Raw genomic sequence first — 26,220 nt, forward strand, 5'->3', positions numbered from 1 at the left:
GTAGGAAAATCTAAATCATTTGGTTAGAGATCAGGTCAATTTGAAATGTGAAGTATGCCTTTCTCTCCTGACTACAATAAGACTGGTAAGTACTGTAGAGTTCATGTTAATGCCAGTCACACACTGTTGTATGTGAAATGCAGATGATACTAACTTGCCTTTTGCCCACACTCTTAAAGCCTGAACTAAGGCTCACTATACATAGATCATGAAATCTCCAAGGCCCTTAGAAACAGAGGACATTAACTTGCTTGGGCTCGCCTTGATATTTACTATGGCTGGCATGATGCTGCAACTAATTACTTATCAACACCYAATTCACCCAGCAGCATGGGTCAATTCCCACCATCTTGTCCAGTTACAATGAGCAGAAGCCCTCGCTAGACAAACTTGTTTGCTCCTTATGTAGCTATTGTGGTACCGTACAGAAGGTGACTGTGACAATTACCACTAAGAGCTGTAAGTATTTCTTGATGATCTTATCTAACCAGCATGAACTAAATCAATTACTTATCAAGGTGAGAGCACATCAGATACTGTGTCACTAAGTTTAGGGACCCTGGGGAGTGGTTCTAGTACAAAAAGAACTTACTATTCAGAGACACTTTAAYGTCAAAGAAGGAGGTGCCCACTAAATTACAATGTCCATGAGAAGAAAGGGATTATAGGGGCTGGAACTGGCAGTTAGGAATGCAGGCACGTGAAAGTCAAAGTCCTCTTTCAGATCTCATTCTTACTGTGTCACCYTAAATTTGAGTTAATTTATCTGAGGAGAACTTTTATTGAACTCACTGTAAAATGTACACCATGACATTTTCATCAACTAGTTCTAACGTAGTTGAGTGATTGTTATTTGGTAATTCACTGCCCAATAACAAGCAAAAAGCAACAGGCATTGGTCTTGAGATTACCAGAACTCAGTGACTCAGCAGTTAACCTATTTTAGTTGCATATTTATTGTATAAATTTATTCTTCAGACCTTTCGTAGAGAAGTTTCATCTGTAGGTGACTTAACAGTCCAAAAATGTCAAATCAAGATTACTGCCCAGTTTTTATCACTGGCTATTCAGTTAGGAAGACTTAGGYCATAGATTAGTGGATAAGCATCTGCTAACACTTCAGATAGATAGTCTTCTGACTTGATTTGTTTTTTGGTAGCCCCAGTAGATGCTATGTTGGTTGACATAATCTGTAAGGATCTGTGTTTGATCATGATTGAAAATGGATCATCTTGCAAAACCAACCTTATATATAGATATTTTAGAACTGATGAAAATAGCAGTTACTGTAATGTTAATTTTTCTTTGAAATACAATGACTGATTTCAGTATTTAGTATCTTAGCTCTTGTAAAACTAAAGAGYAGTTTTGGAAGCTAAATAATTTAAAGTATCTGGGCATAAAGGACTTTTCTACATTCTTTGTAACGTACATATCCTAGTTAATGAGCAGGTTCTCACTGACTTAAAATCTGAATGAGTCTGCAAAGTGTACTTTTACAATACACACACATGCACGCACGCGCGCACACACACACACACATATATATATGTATAGTTTTCATATATAGAGGAAGAGAGTAGTACCTATATATTTCAGGACCATTAACATTTTCTGTGTTGTACTAGAATAAAGATCAGTCTCCCTCATAGAAAAATACTTTTTTTCTTATTTTATGTTGAAGAGTCTGCTTCTGTCAGCTCCTATTCCTTCTATTAACGTGCTGTTCAGTAGATGACCCACAGGAAAAATTATTCTAAGGAATGGACTCGAYGGAAGAGGAGGACTTGATTAATTTGACATTAGCTTCATTTGCACAAAGATGAGAATTTTCCTGATTGATTTTTCTATGCAGTTGTGTGCTGGAATTCTTAATTTAGAGAAGGTATTTAATTTCTGTTGCATGAAGTGTYGGTATTTTCCTGCCTTTGAGGATGATGCAAACAAAAAAAGCCATTCTATAACCACTGCTGACACGGAATCTAATATGATTATTGAGTGTAGGGTGCAGGTCTATAGTCACATGACAAAATCTGTAATTTTAATATGCTTATTTTATTAAACGTTTTGTCAATTTTAACCATTAGATATGATATCCCTTTGCTTGGTAGTTATCATCCAAACTATACTTCATTTTGGTAGACATGAGAAATAGCAGAAACAATGTCAGAGAAATAGTTTGATATTAAGCTGTTTTGACTGCGTTTCAGCTGAATTTGGCTGACACGGGAAGGGGTTCATCCAGTACTAAAATTTGCTTGTATGCAGCAGCTAGGTGACTGGTGAGTTGGCTTACCATGTATAATCTGTGTCCTCAGCAGGAGTACCAGTTTCAGAGGCCTGGCCTATTGTGAAACCTCAGTAACATCTGTTAAAGCTATAATTATATATATGTATTTTTTGTGTGTGTGTATAAATGTGTATATACATATAAAAATACATATATTTACATATATTTACATATATATATACACACACACACACACACACACACATATATTCACTCACATGCACACACACACAAAAATCTCATAACCTCCCCCAGACTTAAACAGCAACATTTCCCCCCAGAGAACAACCTACGCTTTTTGGAGAAAACAGAGAATGGCTGCCCATTGTGGAGCACGGCGTTCAGCATAACTTAAAAAAAAAAAATGAAAGACAAAAACTGCATATCGCCCCACATAACTGCAGGAATAGCTGTCGTGTGATCCTTAAGAAACTGTATCCATAAAAACTGAAGTGTCAGTTAAATGAAGTGCTTAAAAGAAGACTCACAATCTTATGACCATTCACCTTTCTCTCATTAATTAAAACTACAGGGAAAGGATTGATGAAGCAGCTGAGCCTGGACGTCATGGCCACTGCTCCTAGCTGTTACTGCAAAGGCCTTTATGAGGACACAGAATCAACAGGGCCTAATTTAGGACTTCAGTCTCTGACTGTTGCAAAAAATGCTATTAGCTTCAATTATCCTCTAATAATAACTATGATCTACATTTTATTATCCTTAGTATTAAACAAGGATCTTCCAGACTCCCTTCTGAGTGCAGCTGATATCTGTGTTTTCCAGTTGCCCTTCAGAATTACTTTTTTGSCACTTCTGGGTCAGTAGGTGATCATGCAGTGACCCCAGACAGAGGAATTTCTGTGTCCTGGCTCCTCAAATTATTTTTGTCAGGGCAAAGCTGTCAGTATCATATAGTTCACTGACTGATTATGAATGATGACAGAGAACAGTATTTGAAGTGCAGTGTCACCATGAAAGGTACCAATTTTTTCAGAGGTTAAAGTAGTTTTTATTCAAGAATGCATTACATCAAGCAAATTGTCAGTACTTTTGTRARACTAAAAATATTTATAACTACTTTRGTAGCTGTTCAGGTCTCAAAGGCTGTCAGATCTACTAAATATTTCCCAAACAATTCATTTTGCATGTTTAATAAGGCCAATGGCCTTACTTTTGCRGAAAAGTAAGTATCAGATCTTAGCCATYGCTTTCTAGATCTCTTACTTCTCCCATTTCAAGTTAGTTAAGTTGCGCTTACAGAWAAATTTATCAATACTATTTGTTTCCTCTCGTTGTTTATGATTTGTAGACTATAAGAATTGCTTCCAGTCCCTCAGATAAGCAGCAGGTAAGTGTTTTAGTACTGATTAATATACGCTTTTGAACAAGACTCAGTGGAGTGGGCGGACTCACTTCTCTGGAGTTCTAAGCTGAGGAAATACCAATGGAGAGAATCTGTGCTAAGATTTATGAGTTACCCTCTGTTGTCCAGACAGAAATCTACAGTCTGTGTTATAGTAATTCTAACCACTTAAGTGTATTTCTTATTTTGAAGTATGGGTTCAAATACAATGACATGAGTATAAGCTYTACGATCCTAAAGCAGCAGCTGGATGCCACTACCCAAATTTGCATCCTCAAGCCCCCAAATCAGTATGTGTTTAAGCTTTTATCAGTAAAATTTCTGAAACTACCTAACTTTGAGTCAAAAAACGGGCATTTTGCATGCTTGTTTCAGTTTCATGGGCCACTAAGCCTCCTTTCTAAGCACATACTCTTTGGAGCTTTGCAAAAACCACCGTGGGAGGTAGTGGTGATGTTCCATAGCCTTTCTGCCAAACAGGATTGTGTGGGAAGTAGATCAGGTTAAAAATACTGTCCAGCCTACAATGACCTAAACCAATATTTGCCTCCCATAAATGTGCCTTAACAACAACTAGGAGAAGGTGCTCCAGGATGCATTTAAACTGCTTGATTTTGCATGGAATAGTTAAATATTTATCAGAGTGCAAAAGGACATACAAATACCCTAGCAGTTAGGGCACTCACCAGCCTGGGTTTGCTGTTGTTTGTACGCTTAAGAAATATTTCAGTGTTCCAAAATTTAGGTATCTAACTAAAGTGAGAGTTCACTTTATACAGAACTGTTCCACAGATGTAGAAGGCAAGCTGCTTAAAGATCAAACTCAGCCTCAGTATCTCCTTATTCCATCCATCACTAACAGTAAGTAGAAGTCTTCTCCCTTGATTTCTGGATTTGGGTTGCTGTCTGATAGATGAATACAGGAAAAACAAAACAAAACTTTTTTTCCTCTCTTTCTCCTTCTAGTGTGTAGTTAAGCAGATATATAGGTGGATGACAACTGTTTGCAAGGCTTCATGCAAATTCATAAGCACAGTGCTATTTTTAAAAGCATCCAACAACGATATTTCTCTTCTGCCATTTGAAGTCAACTGGTAAGTAGTGGCACATAAGTAAAGACAGAAGATTCCTGTTTGACTGACTGTAAGAATATTGCATACTCCACTGGCTAGCTTAGTAATCTCTTTTCAGTAACTGGGAATTTTGCATGCTATTCTTAAGTTCCCTGTAGATTRTATAGGAGTTTGGGCATCAAATGCAGCCACAGATTCCACTCAGCAACRAAAATTAAATCTTGCACCCCCATGTGATTTTATGAATATAATCCAAGATAAGCATTMAATTTCATTTTAATATTTGAGAAATTTTCTATATGTATCAGAGTGCTCATTTTTAACCCATGAAAATTTGAGGCAGAAATTTGGGAGCTTTATATGAAGTTGTGGTAAAGTTGGGATTTAAAGTTTTACAGTTTCTCAGTCGCACATTCTGTCTAAAAGGCCACTTGTCCTTTCTGAAAATTGGCTGTTTTGGCTCTTTTTTGTTGTACACTGCAGAGAACCCCCAAAATTTAAGTAAACAGTTTGAAAACTACCACTAATGTTGCTGTAATTAGATATTAATAACAAATAGTTCCATTTAAATTTTTTTATAAATATATATGTATAGATAAGTGGGTGTATATATATATATATATATATATATGTGTGCTTTTAAGAAAACATTGTTATGTAGCATGAAATATCGATGATACTAGAATAAGAACATAGCAAACAAATACTGTATTATAGCACTTACTCCTTAGAAGACAAATACAGAGGCCTCGAGGCTGTAAATACAAATGATCAATTATTGATAAAGAACTGTGTAACCATCTGTAGAAGCTGCCCATAACTGATACCTTAAGTGGATCTGTCTTTACAATGTGCAAAACTGCCACAGAAACAAATAGTTGTATGGGTGCAACTGCTTTAGAAGCAGGTAATACTGAACTGATTGTTGGYATCCTGAAATGCTACATCTCTAAGTATTATCTCATTACCATTAAAAGCAAATACCTGCCTAGGGCTAGTGATTGGCCTAGTTACATTGCCCTCGAGACTAGGCTGTAATTTGGAGGCAACACGGTGTAGAACAAAATAGCAGAACAAAGGTGAGACTTTAAAGAAGGAGCGAAGYAGGTACTCTTTCACCACAAGACTGTGTGGTATCGTGTTGTCTCAGCTGGTCATTTCATACTTTCCCTTTGGCTCCCTAAGTTCCATTCAGTTTGGACAGAGCACCTTGTTCTACTTGATTCRTTGTCCTTGAACTTCCCCTGGCTCCCACTGAATCATGTTTTTAGTTCTGCTTAAATTCTGTTCTCATTTTATGACAAACATAGCTCTTTTCTTCCCCTTAACAAAAGCAGTCCATGATCACCTTTTCATGCACTACTGTTGCACGAAAAAACAGTATAACTCATGTTTGTTCATCTCTGTTATTATCATTGTAAAATAAAATAATTTTCCTCCAAAGATTCACTGAGATACTACCTGTCAGCAAGTCACACTTTGATTGTAAAGGAGTAGTATCTGCTATGCATTAAATACATGTTGAGATACGTATTGAGTATTTTAACTAGTATTTTAGTATGCCAATGGTTAAGTTTCTTGCYACCTTATATGTCTTTCTGTTGTAAATCTACAAAATGTAATCAGCATTACTACCAGTGACACTTTAAACAGCACGGAGGCACTGAAGTGCAGCCACTGATACATGAAAAAAGGTAAGATATGCTTTCTTGCACTAATCTGAAAACACTATTCTGTAATATAATGTTCTCTAGACATTTTATTTTCCATTAAGCTTGTTTTCAGACAGTCCTTTTAATCATTCAGTGTAACATGGCTTCCACTTCCGAAAGGCTGTCCTTAACACCACAAACTAAAGCAATCTGCTGTGCTGGATTTCTAAATGTGATCTAATGATGACAGTTAAATAGAAGGATTTTGTTAGTGCCTTTCAACCTTCCTGAACTTGGATAACTGCTTAATTCTTCTTTTAGTCATTACAGTTGTTTTTCACACATCCTGTGTATATAGTTGCAGGTTTCCTTTTGTTATGGCAACAGATTTCTGCCGAAGTATTGATAATTAATATAAACAACGTACAAATCATTTAAAAATGAGGACAGGCTGTTTGCATTATCTTGGCTGACAAAGTCCCAAAGGGAAGTTTAAGTTTTAAATCTTGTTCTTGTATTGTTATTCTTGCATTTATTTTTCAAGCACTGTGTTGTGATAYGAGCTAAAGGGACTCAAAAATCAGACTGAAACCCTGGAGCACTTCCCTCTTTTCTTCAGAACAGATGCCTTAAGGGAAGAGAACAAAACTGACTGTATACTACATTATCTTTCCCAGGGATCAGTCTTTGTGCAGCCCAACTCTGATAGGAAAATGTCTTTGAAAGTCTGTAATTAAAGCTGAACAAACCGGCTTAGTTAAAAGATAACCCACCCAGTTAAAAGTGCCTGAAATCTAAACATTTATATTTTTGTCCTGTCCCCTAGAAATATAGTTCCACTTTAGATGGARAAATATCTAGAAGTATTTTAAAACACTTTTCAGTGTGGACAAAATATTAAGCACCCTCAAAGTGTCATGAGGACTATGTCTTCGGYGTCTAAGTCTGATTACGATAGATGCTTATCTGAACTTACGTTTGTTCTTTCCAAATTTGTGGTGCTACTTCTTTGCCTCCAGAAGTGATGGAGATTCAGGAAATCTTATTGTAGAATATGCCGCTTTTTCATTTTCTTTTTGAAGTTTTTTTTTCTGCGTATGAGCCAAATTTGTCTCTCTAAGAATATGAGGAATGTTTGGGCTCTGCTACTTGTTGATGCAGTGAACAGAGAAGGAGTAGACATTAACATAAATATTACAGAATAAAATTAAAAGCTGTGAATAAGCCTTTGAGGTAATATTCTCCTCCTTTTCAAATAATTTGAGAGCTACTAAAACTAAAAGGTGCTATGTGAAATTCTACTTGCATTTATTTTTGTGATATTCTTCTGCAGGAGATGAGAGACCAAGAAGGAAGAGAATGTCATTRAGGTATAAATTTTAGCTAAGAGTTCTTCTGCTCTGTCTGATGTAGGACAAAAGGCAGACTAGCAACTTCATATGGTAAATTCTAAATAAACAAATTTAATTCTTTGACAGACGTAGAAGACAAGCCACGTCTAAAAAGCCGCTTAAAAGATCAAACTAAACCTTGGTATCTACTTATTCCATCTATGACTAACAGTAAGTAGATGCTCTTGACTTTGAATTCTGGATCTGGATTTCTGATAGACAAATACAGAACAAAATTGTTTTTCTCTATTTCTCTTTTCTTTTTCTATTTCTGATAAGCAGGTGCACAGGTGGATGAGAACTTTTTGCTGGGCATATTTCCTCTCTTAGCCAGGAATTTTCATGAATTTATAGAAAAAATATCCAGATGTCATATGCAGGCCTGAAGGCCTCAGTAGTTTGTATTTTGCTGTTTATCCTTAATTACCTTCATCAGAACCAGTTTTAACATCACCCAGTATTTTGGAGAAAAAAAAAGAAAGAAGGAAAGAAAAGGACTCAAAAGATTAGGGTAAAAGCCTGTCAGTCTGATTTCTCAGAAAAAATATTTAAGAATAACTGGCAGAAAGTTCTCAATTTCTCTATGAATGTCTTATTATTTTCTACTAGAGACCTATAATTATTAATGATGTTTTATATTTTAATGCTGTTTTATGAAGAAGTAAATAGGAAGGCAAACTTTCAAAAATTACCTTTTTATCCTTGTGGGAAATTCCCGATTTTTCAAAAAAAGTTTTAAAAAAAATATCTCTTAGCATGAAAGCAAGTCCTGTAAATTTTGAGATAAAAACTGAAACATTCTATTTTGCATCCATTAATGCATATCTTTGCTTCCTGAGTTGCAATAGCACTCTATGGGAATTGTAGTTCAGATTCCTGTTCTTCATTATGAATTAGCCTTCCTTTACAAAGATGCTTTTTGACGCTGCTGTCGAAGTAAACCATATCACAACCTCGTATTTCATACAGTGCATAAARATGTTCTAGATTAATGTAGAAGTATAAAGCATCAAACCACAGCTCCTACTGGACATTAAAATGTCAGTCTTTTACAACACGCCAAGTCATTAGTTTTTCTTCATCGTAAACATTCATCATGTTTTACAGTGGTGACCAGCTGTTTTTCAGTTTTCATGCAACTATAAAGATCAACAGAGCAAGAACATTGCTGCTTTATACTAATTTGCTGGTAGAATGCTAAATTCTGACTTTAAGTAAAAAGCAGTCCCCAAAGACTCCATCAGACACTGAAACGCAAAGACTAATTAAAACTAAATTTAAAATGTAATTACAGCACAGCTAATGTTGAGGTGGTATTTACACACCGAACAAAACAAATCTGGTGATTAATTTGCATTCTGCGACCTGCGAGCAGTGAGCTCTCAAGTTATTTCTTCACATTCAGGATTAGCTACTCTACCTTGTTTTCTACTATGTTATCATGTTGAGAGTATTTACTGCATAAGTAAATAAGCAGTAAACACACTATAGCACTGATAGTTCAAAAAAGTACAGCAAATTATTAGTAGGTAAAAGACATGAAGGAACAATAAAGCAGCCAGAATACAAGCTCTCTCTTTTGTATGAATACTTTGTTAAGGCTGCTATATAGAAATGTTTTTGTCTTATTTTTAACCTACCATTCCACAGACAAAATGTATTACTATAATGAAGCAGCAGAAAAATAATAAAAGAAAGATCTTTAGATTATAATGATTATATTTCATTAGAATTAATAATACTTCCCTGTCAAATAATTAAAACTTACTTACTGGAACTATAAGAGCTAAATCRCTGCATAATTGCAGTTGATTTTTCCTGGTAAAGCATATGTAGAAGCTGTAAAGATATTTTTTCTAGCTGCTTTAGGGTTATGGCTCCCAGGAGTAACAAATGCTCAAACTGCTTAAGAAAGGCATAACTTTCACCCRTCCCTTGGCCGGAGGAGATGGCTGTATACAGTACTGAGTACCAGCAGACGTGCAGATTCTTCACACACATGCAAATGTTGCATCTGAGAAGAGCCATGTGATCAAATCTGCTCCTCATTAAAAAGAAAAATGAGATTTGTAAGGAACATACGGAGCAGTAGTCTCTGAAGGTGCATCTTCACTAAAGACTTTTAAAGTACATATCTTTCCTCAGATTTGTGCCTGAGAAATCTGCTGAGYTTAAGGGAAAGCAGTCAAGCTGCAGAACAGCATTATTTACTGAGTGGCAGATTTCTTTTATTAGTTGTACAGCATAGCTGAGTTTCCTTAACATTACTAGTAAAACTATATGATTTTTCTTTTTGCCCTACAGATTAACTTGAGAAAAGTTTTGAATTAAAATATATTCACTCTATAAAAAAACAAATTATAAACTACCTTAATTACATCTAGCTTAATCTCAAAACATAATTCCAAATCTACACATCCACCATATCCCTTTGAAAATGCTGTTTCAAAACGTTCATAAAACCCATTCCTAGAAGTGTTGTTTTAACAAAATGCTCACAAGGTCAAGCTGAACTGAGGGATTATGTCTGGTTGCCCTTAAAGGACCTATGCAAATAGCATAATCTAGCCGAAATACTAGCTCACAGGTCAACAACCCTTGAATTTTAGTCTATGCCATTTGAGAGACTAGTAGATTTGGATTAAAAGCATTATTTAATGGRAAGAAAAGAGTTTTGTGTATATAGCGGGAATTAAACTAGGGACAGCACTGAAACTGTCCCTTCAACAGTGTAAAGAAATTCTACAGAAAGCAAGTGTTTAGCTGAAGCAGTATGTTCTTTAAAAGTAAGGCTTACCCCTACCTACYGTGTTTTTTCTGTGATACGCTTAGCTATGAAATTCCCAGATTTAAACCTTTAAATTAGTCTGAAGGAGGACTTCAATTTGTGCAGTTCATACACAAAAACCATGTCCCCCTAATTAATGGCCTGCTCTAACTAAATATGCTGTCTAGACAGGAGAACATTTCTGTCAGGCTGATTTAAGGTGGCTTTTCCAATTAGAAGAGTCTTTGTCAAACAAAGGTTGAAGGTATACAACCTTACTTATTAGAAGATTTTTTTCCCCCTTTATTATGCTTTCATGTATATTTTGGCTTTAAAAATGTACCTTGCATAGCCTAGAATAATGTGGGATCGAACTGCTAATTTTACTGTAGTCTTTAACTTTTATCGAAGGTTCCTGAGTAGCYTTACTGATTTCAGCTGAGGAGTTTGCAGTATAGCTCATGGTAATGGTGAAAGCATATTTGCAATTACTGTGTCTTTCATTAGCAACAGTGTGAAGGATTAGCTGCCAGCCGTGCAAGGGTACGGGGGACGCAGAAGGATACCGTTTTTCATAGGTAAATTCACACGACCACTATACAACAACAGCCCGCATTTCATTAGAGAAACCTAATGGTTTATATCTAGAAACAATGAATAATATATGCCAGCAAATGCTATTAGAATTCACACAACATGCTCAGCGAAAAATAAGGCTGACTTTTGTAAATACTGTTAGAAGAGTTGAGTGTGGATGAGGTTATGTATTGGGACTACAACTTCCATGCAGCTTGCTCTCTCTCTTTTTGTATTATCCAGTAGTTTAGTTTAGTTTTCATATTAGGTCTTGTTAAGAGAAAAGGCATGCAAAAATTTGACTTTCAAAGCCCTCATGTTTATTGTAAGATCTCCTGCTAATGGTTTRGTCCTACCTCCCAGCTACAATTTGAGAAAACATTCCGATATTGGGCAAAACCAAGACAATCTTCTTCTGTGATGTGATCAGATTAAAAGTATTTGTTCTCACTCACACCTTTTCCAYAATAATGGTCACATTAAAAAGCAGGCAAGATATGTTATTATTTTGACATTGATGAATGCTGCTCAGTTTTCACTGCTATTACTCAACATGACAAATGCTTATTTCAGTTTAAAAGAAGAAGATGTTTTACGCTAAATGTGTGCTCTAGGGTAGAGCAATTATTTAAATTGTGTGCTTTTCTCTTGCAAGGTCCTTTGCTACCTGCTCRCTGCTGAAAAATGGGCTTCATCTTCCGTTTTAACCAGTTCTAGCTAACAGTAGGCTATCCTACCAAAATAATGTCACTGGGTTAAATGTCTCATAMTATATGAAATATGTTCTTGGAAATTTTGTTTCTACTTTTATTTTTCAATTCAAAGAAAATCACTAAATGATTAAAAAAAAAAAGTTCGAAGATAAACCCACAAACTCAGAGGTAATGTGCCATTAGTTTTTAGTAGGAGAGAACATTTAAAAAGAACGAGATTCTCATACAACGGAAACATTTTCTATGCAGCACTCYCTGAGAACAGTTCTAAGTACCACAGTGGAACTAGACTGAAAAGAGCTGAAGGTTTTTACATTTTAGAAACTGARGTGGTTGAAAAACATAATTTTATTGCAAGATGTTGTAAGTATCTGTCAGTACTGTAACATCCTACAACATGGATTCATAAAACTAAACACAGTGAGCATGTCCCCGTGAGTAACTGTTTGAACAGCCTGAGGTACTACTAGGAAGTAACCAGTCATTTGTATTGCCTCCAACCTTTTCAGTCATTGGTGGGTCCTGTGCACCTACGTAGGCAAGYTTCTCATCTCTTAGCCTAAACTTGATTTGTTCTTCGGTCCAGCAACTTTTCTCTTTTACAACAGAGAGCACTGTCCAATGCTACCTTCCTCATTCTCAAAGTCACCTTCAGCACCCAGATCACACCTGGATGGCTTGCACCTAATAACAGAACGGAGGTGATGTGCTTCTCCCAAATCCTGCCTGCTCTTTTCCGCATTAACCCACCAAAGCACAAACACAAGGTACAAGGGCTGCAGAAAGCTATTTAAGTATATTAAATATCTAGCATTAGGCCTTCCTTGCTATGCAGAGTAACTTACTTATGAACTGTTTTTAAAATACTCGGTTGAACCGAGTCTTCCTTTTAAACGTTATGATGAGCTCAAGCTTAGGCCAGAGTCAGTTTTTCTTTTGATGTTATTTAATAGCTCAGTCTAGTTTATTGTACAAATCAGCTTTGTCTCTGAATTGACTTAAACAGAGATTATTTTTAAAGAGGTATTTATTGAACTTGCGTTCAAAGGGAGGGGAAGAAGAGGTTACATCAAAGCAACCCGTCAGGTACATTAAAAACATACCTTTTTTTCAAACTTTTAACAGAAGTCTGTCTGTCACTATGACAGAGTGTACCTCTGCACTGGTTAACGCAGTAACATGAAATACAATTTTCAGAAGCTAAATAAGCTTTATATTATTTTTACCAAGCATTTTAGGTCTCAGTTTTTCTGACATTTAGAACAACTTCAAAATTAGGACTGTCTGCTGCAGCATAAAGCTGTTAAAATTCTTTACTAATACTCTAAGAAATGTCTGATCCTCATATTTTAAAATGCATCACTGATTATTTTGATAAATTCAAAGGCCTRTTTGTTGATGTTATCTTTCTCTTATCTTTTCTAACAAATGCCTTTTCTGRATACAGAATAGAAACAAACCAGCCAACTTGAGCAATTATCATCTATCTSTCGCCTCTCTTTCAGCTGTTTGTGTGTGCCAAACAGCATCTTTTTTTTTCTTTTTGCATCACACTGGTCATTTATTTACACTACAGTAACACGGAAACATGCTGGACTATGTATATAGATGTGGAGGAACCATGATCCTTATCTTCAGTAGTCTAAAAAAACAAAATAACCCACAATACTACCACCACCACCAATAATAACAGAGAGCAAAAGGGCTAAATACACAAGGTCAGAGTGTCAGAACAGTTACCGTGCTTGGTTACGCATCTTTACAATCAAAACAATCAATAGTTGTCTTTGTCCCCATTTCATCATTTCCATACTAAGTTTCTGTTTAGTCTGTATTTTTGGTCATTTGTTTTTATATTAGTTCATAAATTACTGGAGCCCTGAGAAGGTGTTCATCAGCAGATGATTCAGCTCAAACTATCTGTCCTCATGATCAGCCCTCTGCATGAACTGTGGATTAAAGTTTTAATCTTTTCTTTTCAGTAATATATGCCATTATCAGCCATCTCTGACAGCCTGCTGCATTTATTACCCTTGTGTAAAGAACAAATAAATGTCTCTGCTAACTGCATACCAATATAAATGGCTTTTCACCAGGCTTAGTGTTCCAGCAGTTCTTTTAATGCCTCTCATTTCACATCAGACCATGAGTACTACCGCAGATCTTAAAATATCTTGCAAGATAGATACTATGGTAATATGCCTATTTTTCTCATGCTTGTTTGGGAAATAGCACCGTGAGGGACAGCCATCAGGAGAAAGGGGGAGGAGAAGATGCCAGCAGTAGAAAATATATGACAACAGTTTTTTTCTACTCAACTCTTTCAATGACAAGACAACGCTTTCGATATGCAACACATGGGACCCAATTTGAGACTCTTCTGCCTTTGCACAGAACCAACAGTAAAGAAAGAGCAGAGAACCACCTTAACTAACTTTAATTAAAGAGCGCCAGATGCAATCACTGTATTTCCAATTTACCTAAGTTACAAAAAATGCAAATCCAGATTGAGAGCAGATGAGGGCTGGTCAGACCTGTCAGAGGCTTAGGCTTGTCCATTATTCTAAGTTAGTTGCACAGACCATTAGCTCYCTTTCTTTCCAAGGGAGTCTTCTAGGACTTTTCCAACTTGTGTAACTCACTGTCACTTTCTAAAAGAAATGAAGAAGTTCATCATTTTATACATTTTATCCCTCATATTGTACATAGATAACACCATCAGACATTTTTACTTGTTCTCCTCCTTCTACTACAATAGCTATTTATTTATTTTTCTAAAATATTGAAAATAATTTAAAGTAATGAAAATATTATTAAGCATAAGAGCTTATTTTGGCTTTTTAACTTGTTGTCCTTACTCCTCGTTACATTTCCTCCTGTTATACCTGCATTGCAAAACAGAAAATATAGCAAATCTCCCCATATACACTGACAGGCCAAAATAGGTATTAAAGAAATAAAAAATAATAGCCACACTGAGACTTAAAAACTGTGAAACAAAGTGATTCAGAATATAGACCTCAGAAGTTTTTACCATACCATTAAGATATTGAAAACATACAACTTTTCCCTGTTTTACACATTATCAGCCTGAACAAATCACGGGTTACCTACTTAAATTAAGATTCAAGAAAACTAGGATCAAGGAAAGGAAATATTCTGCTAATAAAATTTATGTGTACTCACTCAGGCATTTCTTGTTGCAAAAAGTGCTAGAACAGGATATTTCAGAGGCTTTTATCTTCTTTTGCCTTACAATTAGCTATGGTAAGGCAAGCTAAATATAAGAATCAACAGCTCCTATCAGAGTTTAAGCTAAGCACATGTACAACATGTTATAAACAACATTTATTTCATAAAATGACTAAAAGAATGAATGGTAACACACAGACATGGAGGAAGTAGTATTATTTTCATTTTACTATGACTAAAATATGCAATACTATTATCAGCCAGGTAAATTATTCACCTCTCGGCAGCAGGATCAGACTTTGGATAGCRCTGCTGCTGCTGGTGTGATTTTTGCGTTAGAAGAAAGTAACACTGGCCAGGGAATAGGCCAGACAATTACCAACACAAGTTTTCTTTCCATAATTTACTAGGTGGATCTGTAATTTTGGCCGTTAGGGATAAAAATACTACCCTTACCAAAAGGTCACTGTAGGTCTGTAAAGAAAGAGTTTGGATTACTTTTACAAGAGGAGTGGGATTCACTTGTTTAACTAACTCATGCTAAGTTCATTTTTACTGAAGTAAGTGCATAATGGGTATAGTTAGAAGATTTCTATTAAAATTAATAAATTACTCAGCTAAATGGAGCTTGCATTGCTGTAGTTTCATGGAATTGTAAGGAAAAAAAACATGGAAACTGATATATATATATATATTTAATAAAATGTTGTTTTAGTTTCAGGAGAGTGGGAACCACTTGATCCAGCTTTACTAATGCCCTTGAGATACTTATCTCCACTGCACAGAGATGTTTCCAGTAAGTCTCATTAATGCAGACCTTCCAAAGGCAATAAATAATGATACTTTGTTTACTGCACATCCATTAATAGTCAGTAATCATTAATAGTAATAGCAGAATTTATTTATTTGCATCAGTACTGAAACCTAATGTAATCATATAATTTATTCAGTGCAGTAAGGAGTCAGGTTTTTTTAATTATCTGACTAAGTATCCGCTTGAAACAGTTCCCTTGTTTAGTAACTTTGTAAAAATACCGGCCTAATATTAACATTAAATTTAAAGACACTGTGGATGATTTTCTTGTCCTTTTTTTTTTCTCATGTTATAAAATTAAAACCTACAATTTGACAAGTTTTCCTTTTTCTTTTCYCCCAAATAAGAGAAAGAGAGAGGAAGAAAATTGTATTTATCTTAGAAATTCTGTGAAAGTCAGCTCAGATTTTCCCCTTCATTTTTTCAGAAGACTTCTGGGAAGTCACAGGAAGATTTAAAGTGCTATTAATACTTCATAACGAAGTCACCAGAGTTTGTAAATGGTCCTGGGTTGCTCAGATGGGAGGACATAGTCTGGAATTTGTTATTATTTAAATCACATAATGTAAAGTGGTTTTATTTTTATTATGCCTAGATATTCACTTACAGCATTTCTATAAAAATTAACAAAAAACAACTGACTAAATATTAACAACTTGTGAGGCTGTTGAACCCATAATGAATATTTTACGTATACAAGGTATTCATTTGTTAAAAACATTAGATTGTTAATAAAAATAGACAAAGCAAACTACAACCTTGCTAATTCAATAGCTCTTTAAGTATTTCTTCCTCTCAATTCTTGTGACATTGCCATTTTGCTCTTCAGTCTAGAGAGTCCTCCAGAATAAACAGGCCATTGCATAAACTTGCAATGAAATTTTCCTGCCCCTGCCAATGAATTAAAGAAAACTACAAAAATGGAACATACAGTCAAAAAAAAGCTAACAAAAAAATTTAGATTTTGCCTGTGTTGTAAATCAAAAACAAGAGTATCCTCCCTGTAACACAAAATATGCTTTCACATCTTGGCTTTCAGTTGTTCTGCATTACATTCTAATGCTTAATTTTCTACTTAAAATCACTTGCAATTAACTTAAAAATCTATTCTTACTGAGCCGAGAAGTAACAAAGTTTTAATATATACAGAATTACCAGAAATGTATTACTGTTAATTTTCTGGCTATAGCTTTTACAACAGAATTCATGACCAAATTTCTGCATAAGCCCGTGTTTTTTAAACAAAAGAACATGCCAGATCTTTATATTATTCAAGTTATTTTATTGGAAAAATAAACAGTATTTGGGCAAGCAGATGCTCAGCTATAAAATTGTCCAAGTCCCTTGCATGTGCAAAACCTGCATTTCACGCGCAACTGCAGACTTGCATGCAGAATAGCTTCTCTGCTTTTTCCAGTTTCAATTCAGCATACTTGAACAAGCTGGATGTTCAATATCCCAAGAAATTTCAGCTGTTACTGACTATACCCTAATGGTGAAACTTTCAAATACATATGTTGGTTGTGATTCATATAATTCATACAATATTTAAGACAACTCCCAGCTTAGATTTTGCCTCAAACCATTTCAATACATTTTATTTATGAGTCTCTGACAACCCAACTCACAGGAAGAATCAGAAAATACACAGAAATTGCATTCTCATGTTTTCCCATTAACAGTATTCAACATTTTCTAGCATTTAATACTGACACACAGTAGAGGCGGGGGGAACTGTTTTGTTTTTTTTGTATTTTTGTTTTGTGTTTCAAGACTTCCATTAGTAGTCCTCATTTTGCTTCACTTTGTTTTTATACTCTAAGAAACGAAACGGTCCTTTTGCTAACTGCTCTGAACACAAACATCTTGACTCTGATTTTTAACGAGCTACTTCTAAAACACATGGGACCGACAAGAAGTTATGCTTCATCTTCRTGTAGCTTTTGGACATAGGTCATTAAAGTCAGTTCTGGATCCACAGAGTAGAAAGAGATTTTTCTCTCTGGCCTATKACAGTGTCAAATGTCCAAGCAAATGGTTAAGCATTTGACCCGATGATACCTGACTGCGGAACTGTGTTAAAATTAGGCCCACAAATTTCCTATTTGCTGAGTATTTTCTTAGCCTGCAAACTACAGGATAATACAACATAAAGGAACCTGGGGTGTGAGACACCACGACGTTGACGTTAGCRGTAAGACCGTGAGCTGTGTAGGATTCTGAAAGTTACTGAATGTGGTAAATTAGCATAGAAAGGTAATTCAATATCCTGGAGGAACATCAAGAGTATGAATTCTAATTCTGACTTCCCAGGAGTATGAGACAGTTTGAGTCAAACATTTGTATTACAGATGGCTATAAATAAGGAGAGGAAAAAGCTGATTAAAAACCAGAAAATTGAAAACATTGTAAGAGTGAAAGGATTGCATCTAAAGCTGTGAAATCCAAGAAGCTGGTGTCTGCTAGGTATACAGAAGACGCAGGGGAGGTGACTACTSTTTATATAGAAGAGAAAATGGCAAAGATTTAGGTTTAGCCTTCCACTTCAGATGCTTATTCAAAAATGTTAATGCCTGTTCAATTTAAACTACCTTAACCTACAGTTTCCTTTAAGCATGTTGACCCAGATACTATAAAAATACTTACTGCAGCTTAATCCAATTAGAGCTAGATACTAAACAGACCTCTTCCCTCCACCCCCTTCTTCCCTTCTTTAATGTAGCATCAGATTATATTACTTTTAAAATTAGCTTGCATCCCGGACTACTCTCTCCTGGTATGCTAATGAGGCTGTAGCTTTCAAAACTCCTCCAACTGCCTGCGGAGCACCTTTTGTGACCGAAATGAATCTGATCTATCTTTGATTTGCATAATATTTTTTTGTAATGTCAAATACCACTGTCATCTCCAAAAAATTAAATTACTAAAAGAGTCAAAGTGTTAAATAATTGTATCCTTTTCTTTCAGGCTTGAAAACATTTATCTGAAAGCTTATCTATTTTTTTCCAGCTATGTCAGTGGTATAATAAAAGATATATTACTTCTTCCCACAAATCATGCCACCCTTGATGAAAACCCAACTATCCTGATGCTCTGTTTATTCATCAGCTTTACTGACCTGACATCGCGTTGCACCCCCACTAGCATGGCAAGAGAAATAAAGAGCAAACTAATGGGACTAAAGGGAACTGCTCAAAACTTCAATCATAGCTGTATCATTTGGAGGGAAACCAAGAATGCTGAGTGACATTTGGTTAGCTGTATTTTCATTTTAATGAATTTCTGTATGTTGAGCTATTTCTAGCTGTTAAATTACAGGAATGTTTGTGTGTCAATAATTCCAGCCATCATCAGCTATCATCGCCGCTGTCGCACAGACTCGCAGAACAGCTGGGGTTGCAGGGACCTCTGGAGATCATCTGCTCAAGCAGGGCTGTGTCCAGTCAGACAGTCTGTCATTACCTGATGGGTAGGCTAAGAATTATCGCAAAGCCCTGAGAGTTCACTTAAGCCTACATCTACTTAATCTCAGTGAGATTTGTTCATAATTTATTTTATCTGAGGCAGAGTGAACCTGATGCTGAATACTTTGAAAGACCTCACTCCCTCATAATCTTAGAATTTAGCTTCCCCATATTTACACTGTTGGTCTTTCACTACAGCTGTACAAGACTAAGATTGTGAACAAAGATGCATTTAACTGTTGAAAGCACTTACAACRAAGAGGGGATTAATAAATTTTAAGATTCCTTTACACAGTATTAGGGATGTAGAAATTAACGGAATCGTTAATTTGACACTCTTTAACAGTGAAAAAAATGATTAACTATTCTTTACTGCTTTGCCAAGTACTTATTGTCAATGATTAATGATCTAATTAATTCCTAATGCTGTGAGTAATATACCTTATGAATGTCTTAAGTTGTATGTCAATATAATTGCTGAGTGTTTTTTGCTTTATTGATTTCACATTTGTTATGCTTTCTTAATTAAACTGTAGTATTAACACAAACGTCATGCTTGAAATTTGGGGTGTTTTTTTATCATTTGTACTGTTTTATCATTTGCAGCAGCTAAACCCTGTCACTAAACCAAGTAGCCTTTTCAAGTGATCAAATGGAAAGGTGCTTGCAGGCACCAGAATCCTACCTGTCACACCTACAAAGAGGTTATAAAGTACGCCAGCAATTGCTCCAGGTTCTACGCAGGTACTTCGAAGTCTGTCACGCCTGCCTTGCTCAGGGAAGAAACTTCTTTCAAAGCAAGAGCAGGTAAATCTATGCTACCTTTGAAACAAGCTTAGTTAAAGAAGTTTTTCAAGCTCAGATAAGTTCACATTCATGTAGCCTAAAATATTAAGTATTTCAGTTAAGGCACTAAAATCCTAAGAACCTAAATAGATGCCTGTTAATAAGAACAAGCAGCTAATACCTACATTCATTAAGTACAGCACAGTCAGCTGACTAAAAAGTTGTAAAAGAGATGTCTGGCCTATTGCAAATTAATTTTTTCTAGCTCTTTGTTGTTGTCTATCATTAAGATTGATCTCTCCCCAGGGATGTTACATACAGAATGAGCTTGCTAGAGTGGGAAGACTGTCAGAAATTCTAGTTTATTAGATGAGCATGGCAGGTCTCATTCACACATGAACGTACACACTGAGAGACAGAAATATGACTGTGTGTTTAACTGTAGTTCTGTATCAGACCTACAGCATTTTTCTAAATTCAGATTCTGCAGAACTAAACAAGAACATTAATTTTAGAAGCTACCGGCCTAGGAATCTCGTATAAGAAACCTGGGCGTGCCTGCATGGACATTTAAGTATGGATTCAATCCTACGCCACATTCTGCTGCCACCCATTACAAATAAGCACTTAAGATTAAGCCACTTCCAAGACACCATTGAGAGCTAAAGCTCAAGGTGTCCAAGGAACCTTTCGTGCAGCCAAGTTACAGCACAGTGGTTGACATGAACAAGATCACATGCCCTCAGCTCAGCCTGACTCATAGCAGAAGCTACAGGAAGGCTACCACATGGCAACGCAGACAGACAGTGCACTTACATATCACAGCACTGAGTGACCTTCATTTTGATTTTGAGGTGATCACTTCAAACCTGCAGGAGGACATTCAGATCCAGGAAATGTAATCTACTTTTTCTAGCTATTCCACTTAACAATAATAACAACAATAACAACAATAATAAAAACCCTAAAGAGATGAGCTCTAGCTACAATCCTTGATGTATTCATATCCTTATGATACACCCAAAGCAAAGCATCTGATACACAATATTGAAGAGGATCATTGGGTTTCCCATTGCTGTCTTCACCAGAACTACTAGAATGTAACTGCATTTTAACCAAATGTTTCTATGTCAGTCAGTAGTTCAGTCTTAATCCGTACCACCAGGTACGCTGAACTGCCAGTTGCCCCCACCAGTCAGATAACAAATAGAGTAGCTACTGAATTGCTCCATGACTGCAATTCCACTCAACTGGTCTGCTGAAGTATTTCACAGGCAGCAGCTGTTGCATGTGGGAAGCTGAGAAACAGATACAGATTTCTAGCTAGGTTCAAACAACTGTACAGGTGACTACAGAGAGCCATTCCAGAGCTCCTCTCTGTTACGTGAACAGCAGATACCAATAAACATGCTGACAAAAACCAGTGACTTTATAGAAGGGTGACCATCCTCAGAGCTTCGGGGGTGGGGGTGCGGGTGTAAAAAAAAAAATTATTTTTCCTTAGGAAATGTGTGCTGCTAGTTCACACAACAACTTTGCCTGAATGATTCAAAACCAGATTGACCTAAAAAAAAAAAATCAGCAATGATTTTATCCCTTTGTAAAACAGCTAAATAAATAAATAAATAAAACCYCGGTATACAACTTTATCATGAGAATAACAACCTTATGATGGTTGTCTCRTATCTTTTCTGGGAGCTGACAGGGCTGTTTGCTGACTAACCTTAACTCACTACCACTGTAGCCAGAATGATAAAATCAGCCAGAGATGGATGAATGTTGTGGGGGTTTTTTTTGTTTTTTTTTTCCCCAGTGTAGTATTTATAACCAGGGGCATAATGTGGAAACCAGAAAAGAAACATTGCTGGTTTCATGCTCAGTTATCCAAACCATGAAAACTGACTTGATATTTAAACAAAGGTCTCTGACTATGAAATGTTAAGAATCTATCTTTTTGTGCCAGATTGACTTCARTCTGCCAATAATTCAATTTTTGCCTGTTTTTAAAGGGATTTTAAGAAAACATAAACTGTCTGTTTAAAGGGTGACAGTGAGCTGGATTCAGATTGACACCTTTAGCCCAGACAATAAACCTGCACTACAGCAGACTGCTGATGTAGGAGGGATTTAAGCAGGGAATGCAATATGAMGGTACAGCTGACAGCCAACAGTAGTGCAAACACACCTGCTAAATAAATGTATCTAACATGACCAGGAGTATTTAACTAAGAGTGGAAAAGATGATTGATATTATAATTACTAAAGGCTAACCTCCTTTCAATACATTCAATAGTCCTTGATACAAATGAATCTCTATTTAAGTAATGAGCAATGTTACTGGAAAATCTGACCATCTATCTACAAGTATTAGCTTTGAAAAACTGACAAAAGTTATCAATCCCTCCCTGAAGACCTAACTTCTACTCATTTTATTTGTCTYAGTTTTGAAAAAAGAAAAAACTCTCCAACACCGCAAAAAAGCCCATCAGAGTAAAATGTAACTCCAAAGCACCAATAAATATTTGATAAAAAGCGGTAACTCAAATGTTTCATGAGCAGAATTCAGACCATTCCCCACTGCAGAGCCCACTCATGAAGCATTAAAAGAACTCTTGCAGTAGCACTCTGGTCTCCCTGAAGCTGCAAAATACAATGTACTGTTGATATATGTATATGATTCAATGAATAGGGTTCAGCACTAGGATGGTTCCAACTATTTTGATTCAGTAAAGCTACAAGAATGATGTTAGCTACACCTCCTCCTCTTTTTAAAGATACTAATTGCGTGTTTCTACTTACTTTTTTTCCACTAGTTAAAAATAATTATTGGAAAAGATGTTGAGTTGTCATCATCTCAGCTGCCAAGGGTGTACTGCTGATGCCCAGCTATATATCGTTTTCAGTGGAATCAATACAGAAATTGGGATTTTAGAACCTCTAAAAGGAATAAGTTCTTGCACGTGAGGCAGCTGATCTGAAAGGAGATCTTCTGTATGATCTTAATCACAGAAATAGAGGCTCCATTCATCAAAACTGATTGAAGCCTCAAAGTCCTAGCTAAAAATGCATAGCTACCTGAAGTCTCAAGACTCAAGTTAAGGTATCTGAAGTGTTTTCCTCCCTAAAATTGGAAAAGTACCTTCCGTATTTACAGATACCTTTTTTTCCATTTCGTTAGGAAAAARGCTTTCTCACTCCTTAGAAAAATACAGTGAGTCATTTCTCACTCAAATTAAGCGTGGCTGCCTGCCTTCTCCCTGGCACAGGCTTCCACAAACACACCGAGCCGTGCTCCACACCCACCTGCTTTCAGTGAGGTTCAGATGCCAGCTTCAAACCTCAGGCCTCAACTTCAGAGCTCTTACTACATCAAGCCCCGTTTACATCCAAGAACAAATTTTAAGCAATGGTTCACCAAAACAGCTGCAGACTTTAAAAATATTTGAATCCCAAAGCTCAGAATAAAACTTAGGAGAGGTCTCGTGAAAGACAAAGCATCCCCCGTTCCTTGGATTGATAGTACCAGTAATGTCAGAGGAAGCTGGGAACCACAAAACTTTTCTCTTGAAAACCTCACCATCAGGCTGGTGTAGCATCAATTCAACTTTCTAACAACAACAAATCCAATACATTTTTTAATTAGCATAGAATAATTCACCTAAAAAGAAAAAAAAAATCTAAGAGACTAACATGCCAAAACTCATGGACCAATTTAACCATTTGCACCAAACAGGTAAAACTGTCAATTTGTCCATGGCCCTCTGAAGTCCAATGCTGACTTTTGTTGCCACCGAATTACATGGAAAATATCCATCGATATCAGAAATAAACAGGTTTATAAAAATATATATAGATAGACAGCAAATACAGAGAAAATACTGCTTATGCAATGGAAGAGAGTTCCACTTTTCTTTTGAAACACTTAGCAGAATAATGGTTGTGCACCCGAGCACCAGAGTTGACTGTTGATTTCCCTGGGTTAATGGCATGTAGCCCTAATGTTTGATCTGAGGAAGGAATCTATTCTAAATACAAGAACAATAATTCAACAAGCTTTGAAAGAAGATGGTCTATTTGAAATAACTAAAAAGAGAACAGAGACATTTTTTAATCAGTCATTTTAATTAGGCCAAAATGTTAATATATAGGTATGGTATATTATGCTCAGAAATTTCCTCCAGAAAAATAATTTAACAACTTTATTAAAATATGCACCCTATAATTGTGAAACTGCTGGCATATATTTTATTTTATAGGCCAGGTTTCTTGCCTGAGTTAATTTATAGTGGCTGTTGTATCATGTACTGGAAGAAATATTAAGCATGTTCTGCAACTGCAGTGCCTTCTATGATTAAAATTGAAATGTACCTTGACATCCCTCTTTCCATTCTCTTACAAACTGCTAATAAGTTTCTCACATAAAACAATTTTTTTCAGATGAAATTGCTCATTGATGAGGTGAGAGCAACAGAGGTTAGCAGAAATTAATTTCTTGGAAAAATGTGAGAAATCTTTTTTTCTGAGTTTTACATGTGATACAGAGAGATCCTGACTAAAGATCCTTCTGCTCAGCCTGATTAAAATATTAAAAAGAACAGAAGCTCATTTTTGCATAAGCCAGTTGACAGTGTAGAGATAGAGACTGAAGTAAAGTACAAAAGTAGCTAAACTCTGAATTGTCTTAAGGAGAAACGGGTAACCTGCCTACCTTTGTTTACCCTTAACAACATCTCTGAGCCAACTGGTATCAAGTACACAACAAGGCAGAGGCAGCCTTTTCCTGGAGAAGCAGCTCTCCGCAAACTGAAGTTAGAGACAAACTAAGAGTCAAAGGGAAGCGGTCCTTCCTTCGATGGCTGCAGCCTCGCTCCAGTGAGCTGCAGTGCTGCCCGCACGGCTCCTTGTTCCTGCACCTGCCTTCAGGCCGTTCTGAGGACACGCGCTTAGCTCCACGGACCCACCCAGGATAACCCTGGTACGTTCTGCTCTTCGTTGCTTCTAATAACCTCTTCAGAAAGAGAGCGTGCCATGTCGCTGTCTATCCCAGCGATAAATGTTGTTACTGAACCTTACAGAAAGTCTTGCTTTTGTAYCCGTTTGAAAGGTGCATTGCTGAATACAACACAGACATTTTCCAACAATACTCAAGGTTAATTCCTTGCCCAAAGTCTGCCAGTACTGCTCTCCTTAAGMGCTATCATAGGACATTACAGCTGATTTAGATAATAGCTTAACTTACACTATACCCTTAATTTACAGATATTTACAAATATTTCATTTGATTCTGTAGTGAGCGTGGATAAGKAMTATATTCTTYCTATGTAAAAATAAAACTGAATAAATAATTTACTTCTAAACTATGATGATCTCTAGTAGCCATTAGTGAAACATAGTGTTTACAAATACGTGAGATGAGAAGTAASAATATAACATTATTTAAATTGTATTTAAACAGTCATTGTATTTACCATACAGTTAAATGATTTCTTCTGTGCAGCAAATGGTGATTTAATGCATTTGCTCTATGGCCTCCTCATTAAAGGCCAGATTGTGGCCTATGCTAGGCTTCTGCACAGAACAGTAAGAGGTAATTCTGCCTCTGTAAAATCACCGTTCCTTTATCAATAAAGGTAGAAAGGGCTGAAGTCTGTGATCCATTCACCATCTGCTGAATACAAGAGCCAGGACAAGTGACCTAGCACTGAAAACGAAGCTGGCTGCAAAAAAACCTGATGTAATTTATTGCTCTATGCGGAATAAGGGGAAAACAGCGGGTAAATTATATCCTGGTCAGAATTTAATCATGAATCAGCAGTTGGATAAAATTCAACTGTCAGGAGATTTAATTCACATGAAAGGCCTAGTAGATTTCCCCACAAAACATTTCTTCTTTTTTTTTTATTATTATAAACAAGCATACAAAAGACAGCTAAAGATGTGTTCTGGAAGCAGGCGAGCTTGCTGGGTAGGAGAAAGGAGGGGTAGGAGAAAGGCTCTCCCTCCACCACAGTCATCTTTGCCAACGTGGTTCTGCCTTTCTCCTCTGCATCTGCTGACTCGCGTAGGCTGCATGCATTTAGTTGTGGGCCCTGTTTTCAGCTATCTTGACTGTTTAAGTTGAAAGGGGGAGCCTCTACCA

General features: G+C 36.3%; 1 long non-coding RNA gene across 2 annotated transcripts in view; it reads left to right on the forward strand.

Moving 5' to 3' along the window:
• The window catches only part of LOC146595621 (uncharacterized), a 48,014-nt gene extending 28,281 nt beyond the window's left edge, over positions 1–19,733 (forward strand). The window contains exons 7-12 of one of the 2 annotated variants that reach the window (XR_014895910.1): positions 4,620–4,747; positions 6,353–6,420; positions 7,712–7,748; positions 7,857–7,940; positions 15,733–15,813; positions 18,841–19,733. This is a non-coding gene — a long non-coding RNA (uncharacterized LOC146595621). The remainder of the gene's footprint in view (positions 1–4,619; positions 4,748–6,352; positions 6,421–7,711; positions 7,749–7,856; positions 7,941–15,732; positions 15,814–18,840) is intronic. The other variant, XR_014895911.1, reaches the window with a different exon arrangement.
• Positions 19,734–26,220: the final 6,487 nt, after the last annotated feature.

Source organism: Rhea americana, unplaced genomic scaffold, assembly GCF_003343005.1.
Source record: "Rhea americana isolate MKP2758 unplaced genomic scaffold, rheAme1 scaffold_22, whole genome shotgun sequence".
NCBI lineage: Eukaryota > Metazoa > Chordata > Aves > Rheiformes > Rheidae > Rhea > Rhea americana.